Here is a 23,034-nt window from a genome sequence, read left to right as displayed (position 1 = left end):
GTGGGGCACAGGTCATTCTAGAACTCTCCGTCTGCGTTCTCAGTTCCATGTCCCCCCCTGGCCCGGGAAAGAAAGCTTTTGCTGTATCTTCACTTCAAACGCTGGCAGAGACAACAGAGGGAATCGAGGGAAGAGGCAGCTTCTGAAGAGGTACAAAGAAACTCAAAATGCTTTCACTTGTTTTCTCATGCAAGAACTGCAAAGAGTGTGCTTCATCATGACAATGGCAAACACCCACGTCAAAACAGGGTTACAGTATACAATACCACAACAGCATAATATGGACATAACGGTTGTCTTATATTTGAGTCACAATTAACACATAACATCATCATGGCCAATAAAAAAAAAAATACACTAAAGCTTGAGTAATATCAAAAACTTTTTTCCAGCTGGACCTACAGCTGTGTCTATTATCATGACAATTCCATTTCAAAGTGTTGTGATTTGATTTTTGAAACTGTTTCTGAAATCATCATCATCATCATTGTGAAGATATGTATTGTCCAGTATTGAAAATGGTGAATTCACATTCCTGTGAGGATTTTAAATAATCTGCTTGAGGATGCAATCATTTTGGGGGGATTGTGTGCCCACAGAATCTCAGTAACAATATTGATCACATCAATGAAGAAAAGCAGGAAGTCTGTATTTTTAAAAACAGTCTTCAATACACATAGTGTACACTTTCCCAGAATGACTGATAATGCTTACATCTTTTTATAGGCGACACATTATATTTCATGAAAAAATAGCCTTACTTTTGTTTGTTGTAGCACAAGGTGAATAAAACAGACCCCTGTAATTCTGAGTAGCCTAAAGAATTTAGAGTTTTCCCTTTTAGGTAAATGAAGTGGCGAGTGTGCAAGAAGAGCCAACTCAATTATATCACAACACATGACTTAAGGTGCTGACTGAACTGAGCTGACAAGTTCCATTTTTCAAAGATTCCTGAGCATAGCAGTCATGCCTGGTCTGGCCTCTGGTGAGGTGACCGTTGGCCAGGAGAGAGGCCTCAACGAGTGGCCTTTCACATGCTTGTGTGTGTGTGTGCGCGTGCGTGCGTGCGTGCGTGCACACTTTTGTATGTGCTTTTGTGTACTGTATATTAGTGTATGTTTTTTTTATGGGCCAGTCTATAAATAGTTGGTAAAGTGAATAACAGAACACCCTGCTTATAGAGTGTTACAATTTGTAGTCCTGAAACCTGGAAGTAAGTTTGCATTTTTGGAGCTATGGGTTCCCTCGTCAGATTTCCAGTGCTTTTTTTCCCATAGAGATTTCATTTTCTGCCAAAAATAAGGTCTGTGGGTTTAAAAAAGTAAGTTGCTAACAAGTTGCTATATTGAAACTACAACAGTTGTCGCGTGCAGGCAGGCTAGTATGGAAACTTGAGCCAGAAATGCGACCGTTGTTGTAGTTTCAATATAGCAACTTGTTAGCAACTTAGCACATAACGGCTTCGCAATTCACGGTTGAGATATTAATGGGTGTAATTTATCTTAAAGAACAAAACGTGAAACTGTCTTAGGCTTATGTTAACCACAGGCCTTATTTTTAGGCAGAAAACAAAATCCCTATGGGAAAAAGCATTGGAAATCTGCCGAGGGAACCCAATGGCGGAAGAAATGTCCGGGTTGGCCTACAAAAAGACGTCATCACTGTAACACTCTTTTCTAGCTGTCAAGATTTTTAGACCTATATAACTATTTCCACTGAAGTTCCATGCCTGTGCCTTCATTAAATTGTTTTTTTTTTCATATTCTTCCTGATTAATTAGGAAAATCTTAATTTTATGAACCTCAGTGTCACTTGGTTCCATTAGAAGTTTAACTATATTGCTGAACATTCTCTCCTGCTATTAGCTGTCAAAGAGTGCAAAAGCTTTTTTTCCTGTGTGTGCCTATGAAATACTCAAGTCCTCTCCCTCTGGTGGAGGCATTGTGATTATACAGGTAAAAAAAATCTCTGGTTGAGCTGTGTGGTCCAGACAACCACTCTGGCTGCCCAGGCCACACAACCGGTCAGGCTGTCTGACCTTGTGATGCCAGGAGGTCAAATGTCAACTGGCTGTTGTCACTGCAATAAGCCCAGCCATGGCTCTCAACCTAAGGGCAGAACATGAAACTGCTCTTTGCCAAGCAGCATTGGCAGAGACTCGAGAATCAATTTGAACCTCTAACTGGAATTCAGCTTTCTGCATGATGTGGAATCTATTGTAATGTGTGCATTTAAGTTGGAAGAAAAATAAATTCTGTGGGCATTAAAAGCTTTGAATAGAACAGGATGCATGTTAGCATAATGTTACACATTCAGGATTCATGTGCGAACCCATTTTGTGGTGTGGCATGCAGCAGTTCTATGCTTTATTAATGATTCAAATAAACAAGAGTCTTGCATGGTAGTATGAGCTGCAAAACACTGGTAAGCTTTGAAGATGATTGCCTTTATATCCTTCAGTTACTCTGTTGCAGCTATTTCCTATTTTTCACACATTGCACCTTTTTTGAAAGTTGCTTTAGCTAAAAGTATCTGCCAAATGCTTACATTGTAAATTGGGCATACACATACACAGACACACACCAGAAGTTCATATTGTGCGTATATGTAGTTTATGTATGGTTCATTTTTGCCCATTACTGTCTATTTTGTCAATTTTGACTACTCTCACGCACAGGTATAATCTGTGTGCATGGAGATGCACACACACGCAGGATAGTTTGTGCATATGTACACACAGAGGTACAGTATGTGTATATCTAGACTCACAAATGGGTATAGTCTATGCACATGCAGACACACATACACACATGTAGGTATATGTGCACATATAAACACACAAGTACAATCTGTGCACATGCACGCAAATGCACATACACAAAGGTACACTCTGAATATGCAGATACATACAGGTACAATATGTGGATATTTAGACACAGGTAGAATCAACACATGCAGGTGCACACAAACACGCACACACACACAGGCAGGTACAGTATGTGCACATTTAGACTTACGCACAGGTACAATCTGTGCACATGCAGATGCACACATGTACAGTATGTACATGTATAAACTCAGACACAGATAAATACAGTATGCTCACGTGCACACAAGAAAACACATGAACATATGGCGCACACATACACATGTAACCTGTATCTCAGCCTTCTCAATGAAATTATTTCCCAATTCCCTGACACTTCTCTCACAGATAACATATTGTGTCTGAAGGGGTTACACTGTCCTAGTGCTTTGAAGAGCCTTATTGGACAATCAGGTTGGTCGTCCCAGCCAATGAGATGCAGTTGTGCTTTTTCTCTCCTAGCAACAAGACTCTCTTGCTGCACAGTACTGCTAGCAAACTGACACCCAGAATATTACATCATGAATAATGGCAACTTAACAGCTTTGTAGTGGGGGGTAGGGAAGGAATGAGTTTTGTTGCTAGCTGCTTTCCTTTTCTTTCTTACCGTCTTTCATTACAGGCAGCATCTTCTCCAGTTTGAAAATACATTTTGGAGCTCTAATTTCAGGGTATTATGGGGACAGCAGTGCTATATTTTTGGTATCAGCAGCATAGTGTTTGCACAGTGTGATTATGGGTGACCTCAATGACTCATTATTCATGAGAGTATTCGCTTAACATGCAGGGCAGGGATGTTATTACAGGGTTCACAAATCCTTAGAAATTAAGAATTGCCTGTTAAATTATGAAAAGATAACTTGCCTAAATGCGCAGTGCCAGACTTGCAAAATAGGTACGTGTGTGTGTGTGTGTGAGAGAGTGAGAGAGAGAGAGAGAGAGAGAGAGAGAGAGAGAGAGAGAGCGCGAATGTGTGTGTGAGACAGGACCTGGTTTGTGTTACAGGATCTCTTCCACACTAGCCTTTATTTTCACAATGCAGTTGTTTCCTTTATCACCCTCATAGATGCAAAAGTGATCATGAGGACGTGGCAGAGGCAGGCAAGAGACAGAGGTGTGTGCATGCGACGCCAAGCAACTCTTAACGAGTGTACTGATCTTTTCAAACACACACATACACATGGCAGTTGAAGTTTGAGCTTTAATCACATTGACACTGGTGATTATATTTTCCAAAGTCTACTGCGTGCTTCAATTTAGCAAAGAAACAGATGGTTACTTAGTCGAGTAAAAATGCTAACCATGCACTAAAGAGAAAGAGCTAAGGTTTCAGGACAGGGGGGTGGGTGTAAAACGCTTAAGGGGGTCCCCCTCCAAAATACTTTGCTCCTAATTTTACAAAAAGTTTTGTCAGCTGGCTGGCTATTTTATCAGATTTTTTTCTTAAACTTATTAGAGCAATGTAAATGCTATATAAGTTGTGTAAGTCGCTCTGGATAAGAGTGTTTGCTAAATGCTTGTAGTGTAATGTAATGTAACTTCTAGAGAGTTGTCTTCTAGAGACAAATCTGAAACTCAGCAGCTAGTGTGTCAGAGTGTGCAGCATTGCATTCTAGAGCCATGTGTACTGTTTTTGGAATTGTGTTTTTGTTTTAGTTATTACTTTACCTGGGGATTATTCACCCATTTAAACCCCCCACCCCAGTCTACGTCAGTCTTCGTCAAGACATACAGACGCTTTTTATTTTAACACTCACATATTACAAAGTGAAATATGTGCTCATGTGAACAAATTTAAGAGAAACATTTCTGTCTTCAAAATGTATTTTATCATCATTCACCATCAGTCACCACATTATTTAAATCACAGGACATACAGAACCTCTGAAATCAACTGAAAGAGAAAGCCTCTGAAATCAACTCCTTGAGAGAGAGAGAGAGAGAGAGAGAGAGAGCCAATACCCATCTATAACTCTTTCTCTTCATCCTCTCTTAGGGGTGTCAACTCCCAGCGGACAATTTCAGGGAGATTTACGACGGCCCACAGTCTGTCCACCGTGGTTCTGTGACAGGAGTCACGTCAGCCTCCTCTGGAAAGAACCAACCATTACGTGTGGAGAGCACAAAACAAGAGTCTCCCATCATTATTCATATTTTTTGTGATTTGTTTGTTACAATGGGAAAAAAAAAAAAATCTTCCATGAGGCCAAGGGAAATTCCAGGAGAACCCTGGCTCACCCTACCTCCTCCTACTTGCCTACCCACCTGCTCCACCTAACCCTCCAACGCTCGCACATCCCTATCCTCATTCTCATCCCTCTCTAACTCTGAAACCCCCTAACATCCCACTGTCCTACTCTGTGTTCTATTGACCCTGTTCTCTCCCCCCCTCCCTCCATTTCCAGAGTCATCGTTCCTTTCATCTCCTCCTCATCAGCTGCTCTCTTTCAACCTGTGTGCTCCCCGCTGCTCTTAAGAGGGCCTGTGTCACTCCTCTCCTCAAATAACTCTCTGAACCCAGCAGATGTACACAATTACCAAACTGTCTCACTCCTCTCATTTTCATCTCGAACTCTCGAGCGTGCGGTCTCTCCATCTCCAGCAGAACAACCTCCTCAACCCCGACCAATCGGGTTTCAAGTCCAGCCACTCCACCGAGACTGCTCTCCTTGCAGTCACAAAGGCTCTTCATTCAACAAGAGCTAAGCCGCTCAGCTCCGTCCGTCCTCATCCTCTTTGACTTCTCTGCTGCATTCAATGCTGTCAAACTGCCGGATCTTTCTCTCATCCCTCGCAGAGATGGGCATATCACCCTCCGCCCTCGCATGATTTGATTCATATGTTCGTGACTGATCCTATCAGGTGACCTGGAGGGGATTTGTCTCCTCCCCCACCTCCCTTTGTTGGTGTCTCACTGAGCTCATTGCTTGGTTCTCTCCTCCCTACATAAATCACTTACTCCAGTTATCTCTACTCATGGCATAGCATATCATTGCTATGCCGATGGCACTCCGCTCTTTCGCTAATTTTCTCCCTCAGACACACATTTTCAGGCACGCATCACTGCGGACAAAACTCCTGTTTCTACCAGTAAAGGGTTCCCCGCTGACTGATACTTCACTCCTTGTCAGTGGCTCTGCAGCATCTCCCTCCCACTCAGCTAACAATCTTTAGCGTGACCTCGGATGACCAGTGGAGCTTCTCTGAACACACTGCAGCCTCCACCCGGTCCTGCAGATTCTCACTTGACAACATCAGGAGAACCTGCTCCTCCCTAACACAACAGGCTACACAGCTACTAGTGCAAGCCCTTGTTATTTCTTGTCTGGACTACTGTAAGGCTGGCTGCTTGGCTGGCTGGCTTGTTTCATCAGGGCACTGCGACTGGTCCAGTTGCCAAAATTCACAAACGCTATGCCACTTTTGAACACCCTTCCCTGGCATCAGGTGGCTGTCCTCCATTAAAATCTCTCACTCTGGCATAATCTTCTCTCCCCTGAACCCCTGATAATGAAACAACCTGAAATCTCAAATCCGTCAGGAAGGCAGATTCACTGGCTGTCATGTGCAGTCATCTCAAAACTCACCTTTAAAAATTTTACCTCAATGTTTCGATTTAACAGTTTTTCTCTAATAAACCATTCTCTTCCTTTATCTCACAGGGCTTGCGAAAAAAAACCTGAACAACAGAACTGTGAGTTAATTGGATCTACCTCTACCTCTTAAAATGTTTGCTTACCGTGTGAAATGCAATTTATAAGTTGCTTTGGCTAAAAACATTTGGTAAATGACTAAATTGTAAATATTATTTTGTTGAATGGCCTTTTTTAGTGTGATCTGTGTTCATCTGGATTAGATTACAATCAACCAAGCTTTGATGTGCATGCTGCCTTCCAAGTAAACCTTTCTGTGCTTAGTGCAAAACAAAACTCTATCATGAACACCGTCTCCAGTGTATATATTTGCATGAATTATTGCATTAAGTTTGTATATCAGTGTGGCACACTGTGTCCAGATTATTGCTAAAAATAGCTATTTTTAAACCTGTAGCTCCCTCAAAATGTAATACTGTCTGTGAGAACATTATTGCAGTATTAATGCAGTAGGCTTAGCCAACATCTGGGTTTTACAGAGATTCTTTTGGTTATGCATCTAGAGGAAAGAGACCCACTTGACCACATGGTTCTATATGATTTCCTCAACACTGTGTGCAGTGTTGCTTATAAGCAGAGACTGGCAGGGCTTTAGAAGAGGAAAATATCTGCTATTGTCCAATAGACAGAAATGCCATTTTGACAATAACTGAATCACAGATGCGATCGGGACAGTCAGGGCCAACATCTTTTGGCTGAGGAAGCATAGATCTTGTGGAAATGCATGAAGTGGAGATCATGTAACACGGAGGGAACATGTTTTACTCCCCATAATTAAGGGTTTGGAACATTAAGCTGTCAGCCATGTTGCAAAATTGTGAACCCTTATGGAAATGGAATATACTGGAAAATATTGTAAATGTGTGGAAAATCTGGAAAAATCATTAATATATTTAATAGAAAAGCATTTTTTTTAAATTGCAATATATGAAATCAATGATATGCAATAATGATATGCAATAATGTGCATATTTGCCCATGTTCTGAAGTGTTGTAATGTGTTATCAGATCTTGATAACATATTTGATTTCAGAATATTGCAGCATATTTCTTTTCTGAAAGGAACAATGCTCAATAGCTGGTGTGACTCAGTGGCTGAGTAGGGAGTCTTGTGGCAAGATTCTTTAGAATGATTCAGCAAATACTGCAGTCCCTACGATAGTGTTTTATTATATGGGCCTTTTCACTGTACAGTTTCTTGAGAAAGCCAATTAAAAAATGCCTGGACTCACCAATAAGAAAAAGTACGATATTATTTTATTCTTTGTGCAATTCAAAAAGATAAGAAAATGTGCCATTCTGCTAAATTTAGTTACATGTTTGAATATGCAGGGACAAATAAAGTATTACAATAATGAATGAACAAAAGAACTTACATTGATTTTTTTTATCAATGATTTCATACCAATCATATCAAGGCATAACACTGAGGTACTAGGCTTACAATTATATTGTAATTTACATAACACTGCATTACAGTCACTTACGAGACGCTTTTATCCAGAGCGGCTCACAAAGGTAAGGACATGAGTGAAACTCCCAGTGAAAACAAAACATGAAGGCATAGAGAAAGAGAAAAGGGAAGGTCAGTCTTCAGTCTGCACTGGAATATGGGCAGGGTTTCTGCTGTTCTGTGTGCAGTGGGAAGCTCATCCCACCACCTGAGGGCTACAATAGAACAGACAAGAGACATGACCATGAAGTAAATTGGGGGGTGGTGGGGGGGGGGGGAGCAGAATGGAGAGGTCAGATGCAACACGCAATAGGTCAGCCAATATCAAAAGGCAGTGGAGGAGGATGAAAAGGGGAGCGACCTGGCTGAGTCTGGGGAGGAGCGGTAACATTCTGGATGAGCTGCAGAGGACTGATGGTAGATCAGGGAATGCCTGATTGAGAAATGTGTTAACGAGTATTTAGTATGTAGAAATATGTAGAAAATAGACAAATTCATGCTGTTTTGATCTCAGTGGGATATATCAGTATTCTACCTTTGTACCTTTCAATATTTAATTGTGTCAAAAAAAACTGCCTTTAATTACCCTGTGTGTCGTATTTTCCTTGCACTGTTGGACATTTGAGTACTTACAAACAGTATTGTTGCAGCTCAGGTCTGAGTTGCAACTCTAATTCAAAAATAAAGCAATTCAAGATAGATCTTTTGCTTTGCTCCACAGTGATTAGATGCAGTGAAACAAATTATAAGTATTTGGAAAGTGGCACAATCTTTGCTGTTTTGGCTCTGAACTCTAGCACATTGGTTTTGAAATTAAACAACGAATTAGAGTTTAAAGTGCTGAGACTCAGCTTTAAGGGTTTTTACATCCATATCCAGGGATCCATGTAGGAATGATAGCCCTTTTTATACATAGTGCCCCCATTTTAGGGGACCAAAAGTAACTGTACAAATGAACATATTCTTAAATGAGGTCCTCATATTAAGTACTTGGTTGTAAATCCTTTGTGTATGAGGACTGCCTGAAATCTGTGACCCAGAGACATCACCGGACACTGGGTATCTTCCCTGGTGATGCTCTACCAGGCCTGTACTGCAGCCATTTTAAGTTCCTATATAGGGGATTATTGCCTTCACTCTTGTTTTCTGCAAATGAAATGCATGTTCTGTTGGATTCAGGTTGAGTGATTGACTTGGGTAATGCACATAAACATCTTGTTGCTGCCATCAGCAGTCACATCATCAATAAAGACAAGTGCGCCAGTTCCTGTGGCAGCCATACATAGTACACTGTATATTTCTATTTTAGTCAGTCGAAACTGATATGCTACACTGTATTCACTTCTATACAGCCTGGGTGTAGAAGTCCTCTTAATACACGATTTCATAAAACACATTTTCTTTGAGTCACTGTGAGGGTGTCACCATGAGGGAGTGTGATGAAAGTTGGGGGCACAAGGGGGCAGTTTGTAGTGCTCATATGGATGGTAACAAATGCTAGCATTGCCAGGCTCAAAACTACCGTGGCACTCTCAGATCTATCCCATCAGTACCCTAATAACATGACAGAACTGGAAACATTTTGCTCTGTTCCTCCTAGCCTTGACTTGCCACTGCTACAAGACCGGCCGTTAGCACCCGCCCGCAAAACCTGATTATTTTTAGGCGGCATCAATGCCTGCATGCCGAGGGACGGCCGCCGCACACCTGCAGGAGAGAGACGTACACACCTGCGCCCAGTGAACTCTCGTCTCTCACGGCTTCCCAGCGACAGGGGCCTGGGTGTGCTCTGGGAGCTGCAGCCCTCGGTAGCACAGGCCCCGCTAGAGAGCTCCTGCCCCAGCAGGCCAGCTCCAGCCTTGGCTCCGGCTCCAGGTCTGTGAGACCTCCCTGCACTCACTGGGGACAGAGCCGGCAGCAGCTCCACAGTGGGGCTCCACGCAGACTGCGTACGACTAGAATGGGGTGCACAGAAATGGGTGCGTCGGGTTTGGGGCCTTGTGCCAACTTCTGCTCTTGGCTATTTAATTAACACGTTCATTTATTTGATCCAACATATTCAGTCATGAGCTTACAACTGCATGTGCTATCCCTGGTTAAATTTTTTTTTTTACTGTGGTCCAATATACAGTGGGAGTGAACCATAGTTTGTGTCCACAGCTGTTTTCAAAATTAATCCAGAATAATTGGTTGGAAGCAAAATCAGTACGCACCAGCTGGACAAGACCGTTATCAGCACTAAATATTACATTTCAGTAAAAGCACTTGGCAGATTATCGGATTAGTCAGGTGTGTTCAATTGCTTCTTTAGTGCAAGTATAAGAGTGCCACCAGCATCTAGTCTTGATTCTAGCCTTTTGAGTGCCTTTGAAATCTGTTATTGCCATTTGTCAGCATAAGGATCAGAGTTATGCCAATGAAAGCCATTATGAGACTGAGAAATATGAAAAAACAGTCAGAGACACAGGCCAAACCTTAGGCTTACCAAAATCAACTGTTTGGAACATCATTAAGCAGAAAGAGATTGCAAGAGAAATCGCAAAGGGCCTGGTAGCCTAATGAAGAACTCTATAGTTTTATGACTGAAGAATTCTCCCCATAATAAAAAAACACCTGACTGACAGATAAGAAACACTGTTCCGGATGTGTCAGTGACTCCTGTCTGCAGGAGACTTGACAAACAGAACTACAAAGGCAACACTGCAAGATGCAAACCACTAGTTAGCCACAAAAACAGGATGTACAGGTTAGAGATTGTTGAGTCTGATACAGTATTACTGGCTCGGTAGCAGTAGAGTTAGTGTTAGCTGGCTGTGGTAACCAAGGTAATAAAATAAGGTTAGTGACACTGCACAAAGCCAAACTATTTTGAATTAAATATTATTTTATACCGCACATTTCAGCCATAACCTTTGTCGACGAAGCAGCTGCTATGTCGGTTACACGTCGGCTACACAGTTCAGGGCGATAACAAATTCCCATAACAGAATAAACAGTAATAGAAAAAGCAAAATAAAATAACTATCTGTCCAGCAGAAATACAACAAGCTCAGCGTCCCTTTTGTCACCCTTCAAATGTTCACTCTTGTCTTGTCTCTTGCTAGGTTCAGTTACTTTTTGGTCCAAATCTTTTCTTCTACAGTCTTTCATTTCTTTTTTTATCAGTGTAGACTGTTGTAGCTAAAGGCAGAACAGATCATTTTGGTACAATTTTTTACTGCCATTCTTGTGTTGTTTTCTACTAGCTAGCTATAGCTGTATCTCTGCTCTGCTCTTTTCTGAGTAGCCCCGCCCAGCCTGCTCTGACAGCAGTGTGAATGCATAACAGGATTGACTGGCAGGTAGGGAAGCCTCCTTGAAGATTGTCCTGTTTCATAGTTAAGTTTCAGGCACTGAAAAATTTGGAGTCAATGATTTCAGAACCTGGTGCAGTCAGAAAGTCCAGAATATTTAATTTAATGATATCTGTCAGGATGAGAAGGAAGCGTCACCAAATATGAACAATGTGTTATAAAGTGTTATACGAACTTACATGCTGCTTTTTTAAGTTGTTACTTTGTAAAATATCAGACCCACAGCAAATTCTCAGGCCACCATGGCCAGCCAGCTAACATTGCCAAACAACTGAATTTAGTTAGTTAATAATGGCAGCTGCCTAACGTTACTGAACGCTGACCAGCCACTTAACAGTCAGTGTTAAGTTTGCCACCAAGGCAACCCCATCTCTCCAGCACTAACCCGACTGAAAACCCACCACTGTAGTCAGCAGTCCATACATGTTTCCTCTTTTCTTCTCCTTCTTATTTTATTGGCACACGCCTTTCAGATATAGCCCACAGAGAAAAAAGGGTCACGCCCAGAAACATCCCAAAGGGTTTTTAGAATAACAAATATAGACAGACAAGCAATAGCTGGGTAGATCTGAACACAGACTCAGATTGCCGGTGTATCATAGTAACTGAACATGGTTGTGTGCCTTTAAGGAGTGTGCAGCACAGATAGTTTGTTCATTTGGTAATGTGTGCAAAGCAGCAAAGCACCTTAAATTATGCAGCCATTTGATTTTCATTTCCTGTAGAGCCTCCATAATCAGAGTGGCTGAACATACAGCATTGAATGAACATAGCTGAGAAGGAACAATGAAATGCTAGAGTACATTAAGTCAATTTCAAATGCTTTGCGAGTTTGCTTGCTGAAATCAAAAAATACAATAACATTTGTTCAATGATCTGACAGTCTTATGAACCGATAAATCAATTAAAGGCTCAACAAGTCCAAGCCAACTCTACATCAACCTTCAGTTTGAGTGGACTATCACCTGAAGACAAAATGTTTGCCGTAATGATATGCTTTTAATGAATGTGTACGTTCAAGTACAACTGAGGTGAAACGAGGCAGATTTCCAGCCCTAATAATTTTATTTGTGAATTATGCCTGTTACTGCCACTGGATGTCATCATTTTCTGCACTTGGAAAAGTATAATCCCTTAAAGCTAGCTCCCGAATACCACCATCATTTCATACTGCTTTCATTTCAGAGTGTTTTGTTTCGTTTTACAGAAATACACTTTCGTGAACATTCAACTGTAATGGTTCTCTTGGCACAACAGTAGAGCACCCAGATAATTCTGTTTGTGTGTGTGTGTGTGTGTGTGCGTGTGTATCTCTGTCTTTGTATATGTGTGTGTGTGTGTGTGTGTGTGTTGCTGAACTCAGTTAAAATGCTGAGAAGCATGTGACAAACTTTTTTATACTTTTTCAGGATGGTACTTTATAAAGCAAAAATATCCAGAACCATGCAGCCATGCAGTTATATATTGTGATAAGTACATTCAGTACTGTGAAAATGTTAACTGAATTTAATTTAATAGAATTCGAACTTTTTCTTGTGTATTTGCGTAGTTCGAAAATCAACTGCATTTTCAGAAATATTTTCTTGCAGATAAACAGTATAAACTACAGTACAGATGGCATCACACTCAACTAATTAACATATCTTATTTGAACATATTAAAATGTCAATTTACCTTGCCTTCACTTTGCAGCATTGCACTGTTGTACATGATTGACCCCCACCATGATGCAAGTCATTAACTTTAACAACCTAAACAGAACATTCAACAGTAAACTAAATTAACATTCATGTACACAATAATAACAACGCTATTTATAGTAGATATACAGCAGCTTCCATCTGCAGAGGAATGGTCAACATTACATATTTTTTTTAAATGCTGTAAATCAGAGTTTCAAAAGTTATAAAAAAATTATGATAAAATAAATGGCTCAGAACGTGGGTATCAAATGCTGTCTTATTCGTTGTTTTTCTTCAAAAGAATAACAGCGAAAGAAGGAGTCTGACTTTGAAACAGAAAAAAAAAAGCAGTAGCAAAAGGATTTAGTCAAACAATAAGCAATCAGAAACACATTAATCATCACTGTGAGCAAAGTTACATTGTTACCCACAGTGCATGCACAGGAGTTAGCATGGTCGTCAGACCAGGCAGTAATGGCCGGTTACAAGAGGACACGTGCTATATGCCGCTGTGTGTATACAGGTCTGAACCCCACCCTCCCCCCCACCCCCCCGAGCTTGGGAGGCCCACGGAGAAGGGTCTCCATTCAGTCCTGCCCATCTCCACCACAGATGGAGGGAAAAGGACACAGTGCACATTTTTACCACCATTTAGACAGATTTCTCCCACTTCCTGTATATTTCTCTCTTGAACGATCCCCTCAACTCCACTAACTGTTATTCCTTTTCTAAAACAAATATGTTTTTTAATTGTTGATGTTGTTTATATTCTTTTTTTTCTGCTGTTTGCAATGTACTTTCTCTATCTCTCTTTTCTCACTCAATTAGCCTCTATGCACAGGGTATAACTCTGGCCAGGTTGCGAGAACAGTAAAATACAGACATCTTCCATTCACATTCAGAGATTTTTAATTGCACTGTAGGGAAGCGAGTGGGGTGGAGAGGGGGCGGGGGAGGTTGAGTTGGGAGGCAGACATTTTAGGAAGAAGTGGCCGGAATCTTTGCCACATGACCCTGTGCCAGCTTCCGATGTCAAAACTAAAAAAAGGAAAAACTAATAGAGATGTATTTTTGAAAAATCTCTCGCTGTGTCCAATTGGAGAAGAAATGTTGACATGCGGTCATTCCTGCTCTGTGATTCAGATTTAGAAAACTTCTGCTGGTGTTAAAGTTTGGCATAGAACTGGAAACCCACATTACTCCACTCAAAGCTATGATTTTGGGTTATCCCTTGGGAAGGAGGGAGAGAAATATCTTCTAGCTAATTCCCGCCCCTAAGAGAAGGGTTATCAAATCAGTACTCCCTCTTGACGGGAGAGTAAAGTTTTTTAAATTACATTTTTTAGAATGCCTCCCCCCCTTTTTCTCCAAATCTGGAATGCCCAACCATGCTCGTGCTGCGATGTGCACTGAATTTCAATTTGGTAGAGCACAGACAAACAAAACTGTTCTGCAAAGCACGACATCGCCGCCACTTCTTATCAAACTGCGCTGGACAAGTCAGCGGAGTATGCGCCATTACAGGAGCACTGAAATCGACCAGTAGGAGTCGCTGGTGTGTGATGAGATATTGCCAATCCCTTCTGCTGAAACTCTCCCTCCCTGGGTGATGGCAGCGCCAATTATGTGACACCCTGTAGGGGTGCCAGACACAGGCATTGGCATGGTCATGTTCCCGATTTGATGCTGCACTGTGGGGCCCATCCACACACTGGAGACACCAAGCACCCCCACGAGAGTTAAGTTTTAAAACCAAAAATGGGTAGAATGACCACATATTATCAGCCACTGATGTTAACCCATCCCTGTGCCTTGCCATGGAGAGCAAAACCTTTTTATTAGTTGAAACAGGTCCCTGATTGACAGCTGAGCTCCACCCATTATTGTGTTTATGAAATCTCAGTGTCCCATCACTAGTAGGCTCCAAATGAGCCCTTTCTACAGTGCGTCCGATACAACAGTTTGCTTTTGTTTTGAGACCAAACCTATCGCCCTATTTTTCTCTCCCACAACGGGATACATTCTTTTGAAAAAATCATTGTCTGTGTAATCAACACCTTAAACACAGAACCCCTACTGTCAAGGGTCAAATTCTATGTGCTGAGTATACAGTGCACTGTCAGAACTGTTATGCCAGTGCGAGCATCACACATTCCATTTCATAGAGGGTCGTCCTTCAAAAGGAATGTCAAACAATTAAGCTTGCCTGTTAAGTAGGAGGTTACATAAACTGACCGTTTTTGAATAGTTTATCTTCGGCGGGATGACAGGACGTGCATTATGTACAGTACATGTCTGGCTAAGTGATCTAATTCTAACCTTAATCAGTTGTTGAGATCTGAGACCTTGTCCTTTTTAGAAGTGAGCCAGGCTGCTGTTTTTTTGAAGTCCATACCTCAATGGCACTACAGCCCTTTCTGTGTTAGACCAAGGACCCAATGGAATTTTTACCCAACTTCTTCAGTCCAGAAAAGAAATATACTGAAATAAAATATATCGACAAACTGCAAAACTTCTCTACAAAAATATTAATTACTGGCACTTGCTGATATTGCATTTTGTTTTTACGAATAAAAATTATTTATCATACAGTGCGCTCCAGAATTGTTGGCACCCTTAATAAAAATGATGAAAAAAGGCTGCATATAATAAATGACACAGATAATAATCTATATGTTATGTTCAAACATATGTGAAAACCATATACTTTTATTTCAATACATTTACTCTCGTGCTTCAATGTTTTTTTATTAAGGAATCAATTTTTTTCTGAAAACCATAGGTGCCATAATTATTGGCACCCCTAACAATTATTGTAAGTAAAATCAAACAAAATGAAATTGGCAATACAATTTTACTTAATTTAGTTCATCTCAGTCTAAAGGAACTATATTGTGTCATTCCATCACTTCCAGTTTCACTAGAGAATAAAAATTAGGTAACGAGCATACAAAATCCCTTTGTCATCCATCAGCATGGGAAAAGCCAAATAACTGTCAAAGACTGTCAACAAGTCTAAAAAAAAACTTAAAATGGCACCTCCATACCAACTAACTCTTTGGAAGGGTGGCACGAAGACAGCCCTTACTGAGCACAATAAACAAAACCAAGAATCTGGAGCTTGCCAAACCTCATTGGAATTATGACTGTAAGAGAGTGCTATATTGTCAGATGAGACCAAAATTGAACATTTTGGCCATACACATCATCGACATGTTTGGCGACAAAAGAGAAATGCATACAGAAGAAGCACCTCATACTTACAGTCAAATATGGAGGTGGATCATTGATATTTTGGAGATGTTTTGCTGGCAGTGGTCCCAGGGCACTATTTTAGATCAATGGCACAATGAATTCAACAAAGTACCATGAAATTCTGGCAGAAAATGTGGTTGTCTCTGCTAAGAACTCTCTGCTAGGACTTGGTCATAGGTAGATTGTCCAGCAGGACAATGACTCCAAGCATACATCGAAATCTAAACAGAAATGCTTAAGTGAAATCAACATCCATGTTTTCCAATGGCCATCTCAGTCTCCAGACTTAAATACCATCAAAAACCTGTGGTGATTCTGAAAAGTTCTACATGGAGCAATGGTCAAAAATCCCTCCAAATGTGTTCTCTAAACTTATCACAAATTATAGGAAAAGACTCATGGCTGTCATCTTTACCGGGGGTGTTTTCACAAAGTATTAAACCAGGGGTGCCAATAATTATGGAACCTGTTTTTTGGGGAAATATTTTTTTTAATTAAAAAATTTAATTGACTTTGGTTGATTCCAATGAATCATTAATGAAGCACACTAGTTTACACATGTTGGAAAATAAAGCTTATGTCAATAACTGTATTATTTTTTAGTTTTGCCATTTTGTTTTAGCATTTTTTGCGCATATTTATCAAGGGTGCCAATAATTCTGGAGCCCACTGTATATACAATATATTGCAGTATGTTCCTATAGTATGTTTTTTATGGGAGTGCTCAGAAAATACATTGTGAATGTTTAAGCTGTAGCTGATGCCCTGAAGCAAGAATACAATGAAATTAGCCTGCATTGACAGAAGTAGGGTCAGAAGTACTAGGAGACCTGAGAACACAAACAGCTCTATAATTCCTTACGTAGATGGATATACAGAATCACCTCAGCGATATGAACTTCAGAGTTATGGGCAACTGAATTAAGAGACCTGTTTGCCATTAATCCAGCAGAGGTGGAGAGTCCAAGGGTCAGAAAGTTAAACGTCCTGCCATGTGTTTCTTCCACCCATGGACTCAGTCAGCTGATTTCACGAATTAGTTCTACCTCCTGGCTGAAGAATTCTGCCAATGAGCAAACTCGGGGGATTGGAACAAAACACTGGGAAGGACATTTACTTTCTGAACTTGGATTTTCCACCTATGATTATTAGAAGCATCGTAAGAAATTAGCCTTTTTGAACTCCAATACGTGGATTTTCCTCCTTATTGTCAATGATGCAAAAAAGATAGCATTAAAGAGAAATGAGTCACACTTTCCATTGATTAAAAAACTGGAGCATATCTGTACCTCTCCAACTGCGTGTTGGGTCTGTCTTAAATCAGCGACTTGTGGACAAGTTTCCGCGGGAGCGGCTTAATGAAACGAAAACAACCTACCTTCTTGTGTACAATAAAACGCGCATTTTATTGCATTTCTCGACACTTTGAAAGGTGCATCCATTCGCACTGCTGGAAGTAAGTTGAGCTAGATAGTCAGAAACTGTCTGGCGTATTCATGCTGCTGCTTCCCTATCAATATTCCTTCACTGACGCCATGTCTTTCATGACACAGGAAGGACCTTAATCCTCATTTGCTTTACGATGACAGTTTGCCCTGCGCATCATTCTTGTGCTTTTCTTGTTCAATTGCTTTACGCTTTCATGTAATCAAAACTCATCGGCTACATTCTTTATTATATTAACTTACAGTTTGTAATGTTTTCGCAGTAGAGACTGCAGGATGGGTAGCACTTTCCGATAGAGGTTGTCGGTTATTATTATGCTGTATCTCGTGCCATTTTTGAAAATGAGAACTGATTATTTTGGTTTCATTATTGGCTTTTGACTGATAAAACGATTTATAACTACAACCTTAAGAGCCTCGTCAAAAATAGGCTAGAGTAATACAGCTATTCCAATAAATTATTCAAATTAATATTTTGTGTGTATTTTGACTTTATTTCGAAGTTACAAACAACTCCCATTCCTTAAGGTTAACATTTTTGAGGTTCTGTATTTTCCCATATTTTGTAAATACTGTATGTGCACTTTTAAAAAAATACACTGGTTTTTAAAGAGGAAAATACATATTTTTGCCAACATATTCTTGAGCGTTGCAATATCTTGATAATATATTTAAATGCATCTCTCAGTATAGTTCCATGAGATGTGGCTATAAACGGGGCTGCAGTGGCAGGGAAATGTGGCCGACCTTGTATACGTACACGAGCCGTGAGAGTCCAAGCCACTTCAGAAAGGAGGGCCAGCTGACTGATTGCTCTCACATTCCCATATGTTTCAATTAGAACACCAGGCCCATTGGCCCTGTGTTATTTGTAACCATATTCACAGCCTCTGCGCTTAAGTGGCTGGGGCCAGACAGGGAACCAGCTCAGTCACACGCAAAGACAGGCCGGTGCATTCATCCTGGAATGTGCACAGAGCAGCATGGTATTCTGGCAGGGGGATTGGGGGGGGGGGGGGGTGCAGGGTTGAAGAGGGGGGTTACTGTCTCCTCTTTGTTACAGGGGCCTCGCGATTGGAGGAGAGAGCCTGCGCGCGGCATACCTGATACCGCCTCACTGTTAATCAGACCCTTTTTCCTGTAGCCCGGGCTCAGACACAGTTTGTTTCTTTTTCCCTCTTTTCTTTCTCTCCTGGCTACAGAGATCATGTTGCGCCCTCACTGCCTCCCCCCCCCCCCCCTCCTCCCTCCCTCCCCCCCCCCCCTTTGCGTTCCCTCTCCAGGGCTGTGTTGTCCAGCGGTCTCTGAGCGCGCTCTGTCCGCTCGCTTCCGCAGAGCGTCCGCTGCCCCCACAAACGGTTCAAATCGCCCCGCAGGGTTCACAGTTCACTGTCAGCTCCGTGCCCAAGGGGCGAATGACGGCTGATGGAACGTTCCAGAAAACACGAAACGCGCCAGCTCACAGAGAGCTTCTTAGGCACAGTAATTGACTGTGTGGGAAGGGAAGGGCGTATGGTTCCACCCTGGGAGGCTTCGCCGAAAACGATTAAGAGACAGTCATGATCGACGAGCACGAGGATATCCCTGAGGAACGGCGGCGGGGAGGGGGCGCGGGGTGGGGGGTGTGGGGGTATCGCTGAAAACAATCACGAAACGCAGTAGTGATCAGTGAGCCTGGGGATATTCCACAGATACTCCCCTTCCCCACTGAGTGGGATATGTGAAGATCTTTCGATCTGAGAAAAACCCTCGCAGCTCCAGGAGAGGAGAGGAGAGAGGGGCCACAGCGAGGCCCCCACCTGAACTTCAACCTGTACTGCACTGACCTTGCATCAGCTATTACTGTTCCTATCGCACAGACATGGCCCCCGAGTGCTTTCATCTTGATGCCCTGATGAAGGCTGCCGGAGGCTCAATGCGTGCTCTGGGTTCGGCGCTTTCCAGTTCTCTTGCCAGTATTTATTAAAGGCTTTTAACCATTCAACAAAATGAGTAAATTGGATCTTTTTCATATCTTTCACCCCTTTTATGACCAGGCTACTATGGCGGTATTCACTTGAGGCTAACATTGCTTGATTGTCAAGTCTATTCAACTGCCAAAGAGCACCATTTTGTAGTTCTCACTGTTGACCCTGCAGCGCTCTTGAAATTATCTCTTCTTATCTAACATAGCCAATCAAACTCATGGACGAGAGGAGAGGAGAGGAGAGAGGACCGGCAGCATCTGATGTAGGAGGGAGATGTACCACGATCCCTGGCCATGGCACTCAGTCGCGGTGGGAACTAGGAGAAGTGCAATGCACATTCACCTGCTGCTCTGAGCCAGACCTCCAGCCAGTGGTATAAGGTAGTGAGGGGAAGGCCAGGTGTTCCTGTAATTCTCATCCTCAATGTCACTGGCAATGTATGGGGGACAAAGGGTACATTGTGGGCACCGTCTAAGGGCCAGGAGCGGGGGATAGTTTTACAGCGAAGCCCGCGTTTGAGCCAAGGCTCCCCCACATACCCCCAATACAACAGATGCTGTGTTCTGTTCAGCCCCGCCCCACCCTCCGGACACCAAACCTCGTCTCCACCTACTTTTCATTCTCTCCTTCTCTCTCGTGCTCTTCTCTTTTTTTTGGTTAGCATAGGTAACTCTCCAGACCATTTAGGCCACAGATAAGAGGGACTGATGACAGGGCTACTACAGCTTGTGGTGGGGGGGGGGGCTAGATGTAGCTAATGTTAGCATTCATCCCTGTTCTCCACATAAAATGTAGGGAAGGACATGCATAGCTGCAGAGTGACAATGTGTCCGTCGTCAGACTCTGTTGCCGTAGCACCTGCTGCCTTTCAGTCGCGAGGGCTGAGCCATGGTGCTTTCCTTACACTGGAATCCTGCGGGATACACCAATTGGGTCTGCCTTTGGAGGTGTCCTGGTGCTTACACCGCCATAATGAGATCACGCCCTGTTGTAGAGGCCCTACCAGTTGTACCGGTTTCGAGCTAAGAGGAAGAGCCGAGCCCCGTCATTTGATATGACACCTGATTCAGCAGTCTCGCCCTCTCTGTGGGTTACTTAGAGATACAGGTGGTCTCAGAAGATATAGAGAGCACCGAATTGAATCTGACTCTTGTATACAGAATTTTACCCAGTGCATTGGTGCAGTAATATAGACATAGAGCAGTACAGTACTTATTAGTGGCACTAGTCACAATAACTTTTAATTGGGGTTTTCTAACTGTAATGTCAAGCAAAACCTCAGTGAATCTCACTGCATACTGGAAGATAAGAGGCTTGTCCTTAATAATCACTATTGCTCCTTCATAGCACTTCCATAACCACTACATAACATTCACAAATGCCAACCGCATGTTAGTATATTTCTTTGATTGGCAGGGAAAATCAGCTAAAACTGACTCATACTAATGCAGTGCGTTCCCTGAGTGAACTTCAGTGTTGATGAAATGTTTAGTCTCTTACAGTGCACACACACGCTCTTCTGCGATACATACAAAAAGATAAAAACCGTATAAAAAGCACTTAAATGAAGAAAGAAAAAAGAAATGAGAAACTAGAATTTTCCCCCCGTCTTATATTTGTATTTTTCTAAGGGTCAACAGGGTTGCTGAGATCTTGTCACAGGAGTGCGAGCCACCTTCTGCATGAAACCTGAGAAAGACGGCACGCTGGTGTTAATGAGGATCTCACCCGGCAGTGCCAACAAACAGCCCGCCTTTCCAAAACTGACAAGTCATCAGAAGACAGCTCAGCAATGCGGCCCATCTCAGAACTTCAGCACCTCAGCCACCTCTGCTGCACAGGCAGGGACAGACACTATATTTCACATGGAAAATATGTATTAGCAAGTGTGCGTTCCCTCCGCGACCCTGACCAGGACAAGCACGTGTAGATAATGGATGTATGCATTTCATATGTACTACCGGCACATGCCCGGTTCTTTTTTCATATTGTTTTAACCTCCGTGCCACCTCAAAGAAATGGAAAATGCTGCAATATATTGAAAAGAAATCTATTACAATCAGAAAAGGTGTTGCAGCACTTCACAATCTATTGACTAAAACAGCCTTTGTTCGCATTTTGGGATATAATGTTTGCATATGAAAATGCATGTTGTCTATCATTCAACTTTGTATCTCAACTTCTGTAGTCACATAATTTTGCAATAAAAATATTCCTCTACAATGCCAGAGAGAAAATGCCAATATAATTACCATTGAAAATGCCTAATGGATTTTATTCTTCATATTACATAAAAAATTTTAAAAATCAAAAAACCCACTGCAGATGCACAGTTAATAACGGAAAAAGTACAGTATATTGACACTTCTCTTGCAAAATAAAAAGCACTCCAAAAGTGCCAGACGTCATAGTGTATGTAACAATATAAACTTTATCTATTCAGTTTCATCCATTCAATATCACATTCACACAAACACAATTCATAAAAATATCCATTTTTTATTTTATTTTATTTTAACCTAGATCAAAAACACATTCCTTCTTATTGATTGGCCGTTTTAGCCTCAATCTTAACGACACATCTCGCTTTTTGGTAAGGGATCCGGCTCCCTGTAATGGAATATAGACTGTGCACGGTTTCCATCGGAGGCTCTGTGTGGCGGTTGGAGGCTGCCTGGGTGGCTCGCCGCAGCTCCGAGCAAGATTCCGGGAGCAAACAAGAACAAAGTGCCCGGACAAAGAGCGGCAGAGCACTCATAAACAAAACCTGCAGAGAGGAGAGGAAGCCAAGTCCTGTATAAAACAGCTATTACATGACACAAACCTTTTTTGGATGATTCGCTTTGTGACTAAATGGAAGATTTGGGGAAGGAGGGAGGGGAGGGGAGGGGAGAAGAGAAGGGATGCGGGGTTGAGTGTGGGGTGGGGTGGGGGGGTGGGAGGGGGCAGGGGGGTAGATAATTAACCGTCCACATGACCGTGTCATCCTTCCATTGTCTGGTTTAGTCAGTCTGAAAGGAAGAGTTGGGGGGAAAAGCGGAAATGCTAATTTAGTCTTGCGTCAGTCAATCTCTGTTTTTTTTTTTTTGCTGATTTGGAAGCAAGTTTCCCCCCTTAGTCTTTATTCATTGATTCCCCCCCCCCCCATCGCGCTAACCAACGGAACCCCACGCGATCAAGACCCATCGGCCGCTGCTAATGCCCCTGTCAGGCTGCCTGCTCTTCCAGAGGAATTCTGATGCTGGTTTTTTTAATATTCCACGCCGCTTTGCGCCTTCAGATTTCACGCTGCAACATTAACGCGAGCTGACACCGGGGATTAGACGCAGACAGCTGGAATGCCGGGTCCTTTTGTGCTGG

General features: G+C 42.1%; 1 long non-coding RNA gene across 2 annotated transcripts; it reads left to right on the top strand.

Moving 5' to 3' along the window:
- On the top strand, positions 1–22,066 carry LOC135263465 (uncharacterized). Of its 2 annotated transcripts, XR_010332474.1 has the most exons (4): positions 1–150; positions 3,933–3,980; positions 6,529–6,560; positions 21,306–22,066. It is a non-coding gene; the product is annotated as an uncharacterized LOC135263465 (long non-coding RNA). The 2 variants fall into 2 exon arrangements; XR_010332473.1 differs by lacking the exon at positions 1–150 and having other exon boundaries at positions 3,433–3,980.
- The last annotated feature ends 968 nt before the right edge of the window (positions 22,067–23,034 follow it).

Source organism: Anguilla rostrata, chromosome 9 (assembly GCF_018555375.3).
Source record: "Anguilla rostrata isolate EN2019 chromosome 9, ASM1855537v3, whole genome shotgun sequence".
Classification (NCBI taxonomy): domain Eukaryota; kingdom Metazoa; phylum Chordata; class Actinopteri; order Anguilliformes; family Anguillidae; genus Anguilla; species Anguilla rostrata.
This window is presented reverse-complemented; position numbering and strand designations above follow the sequence as displayed.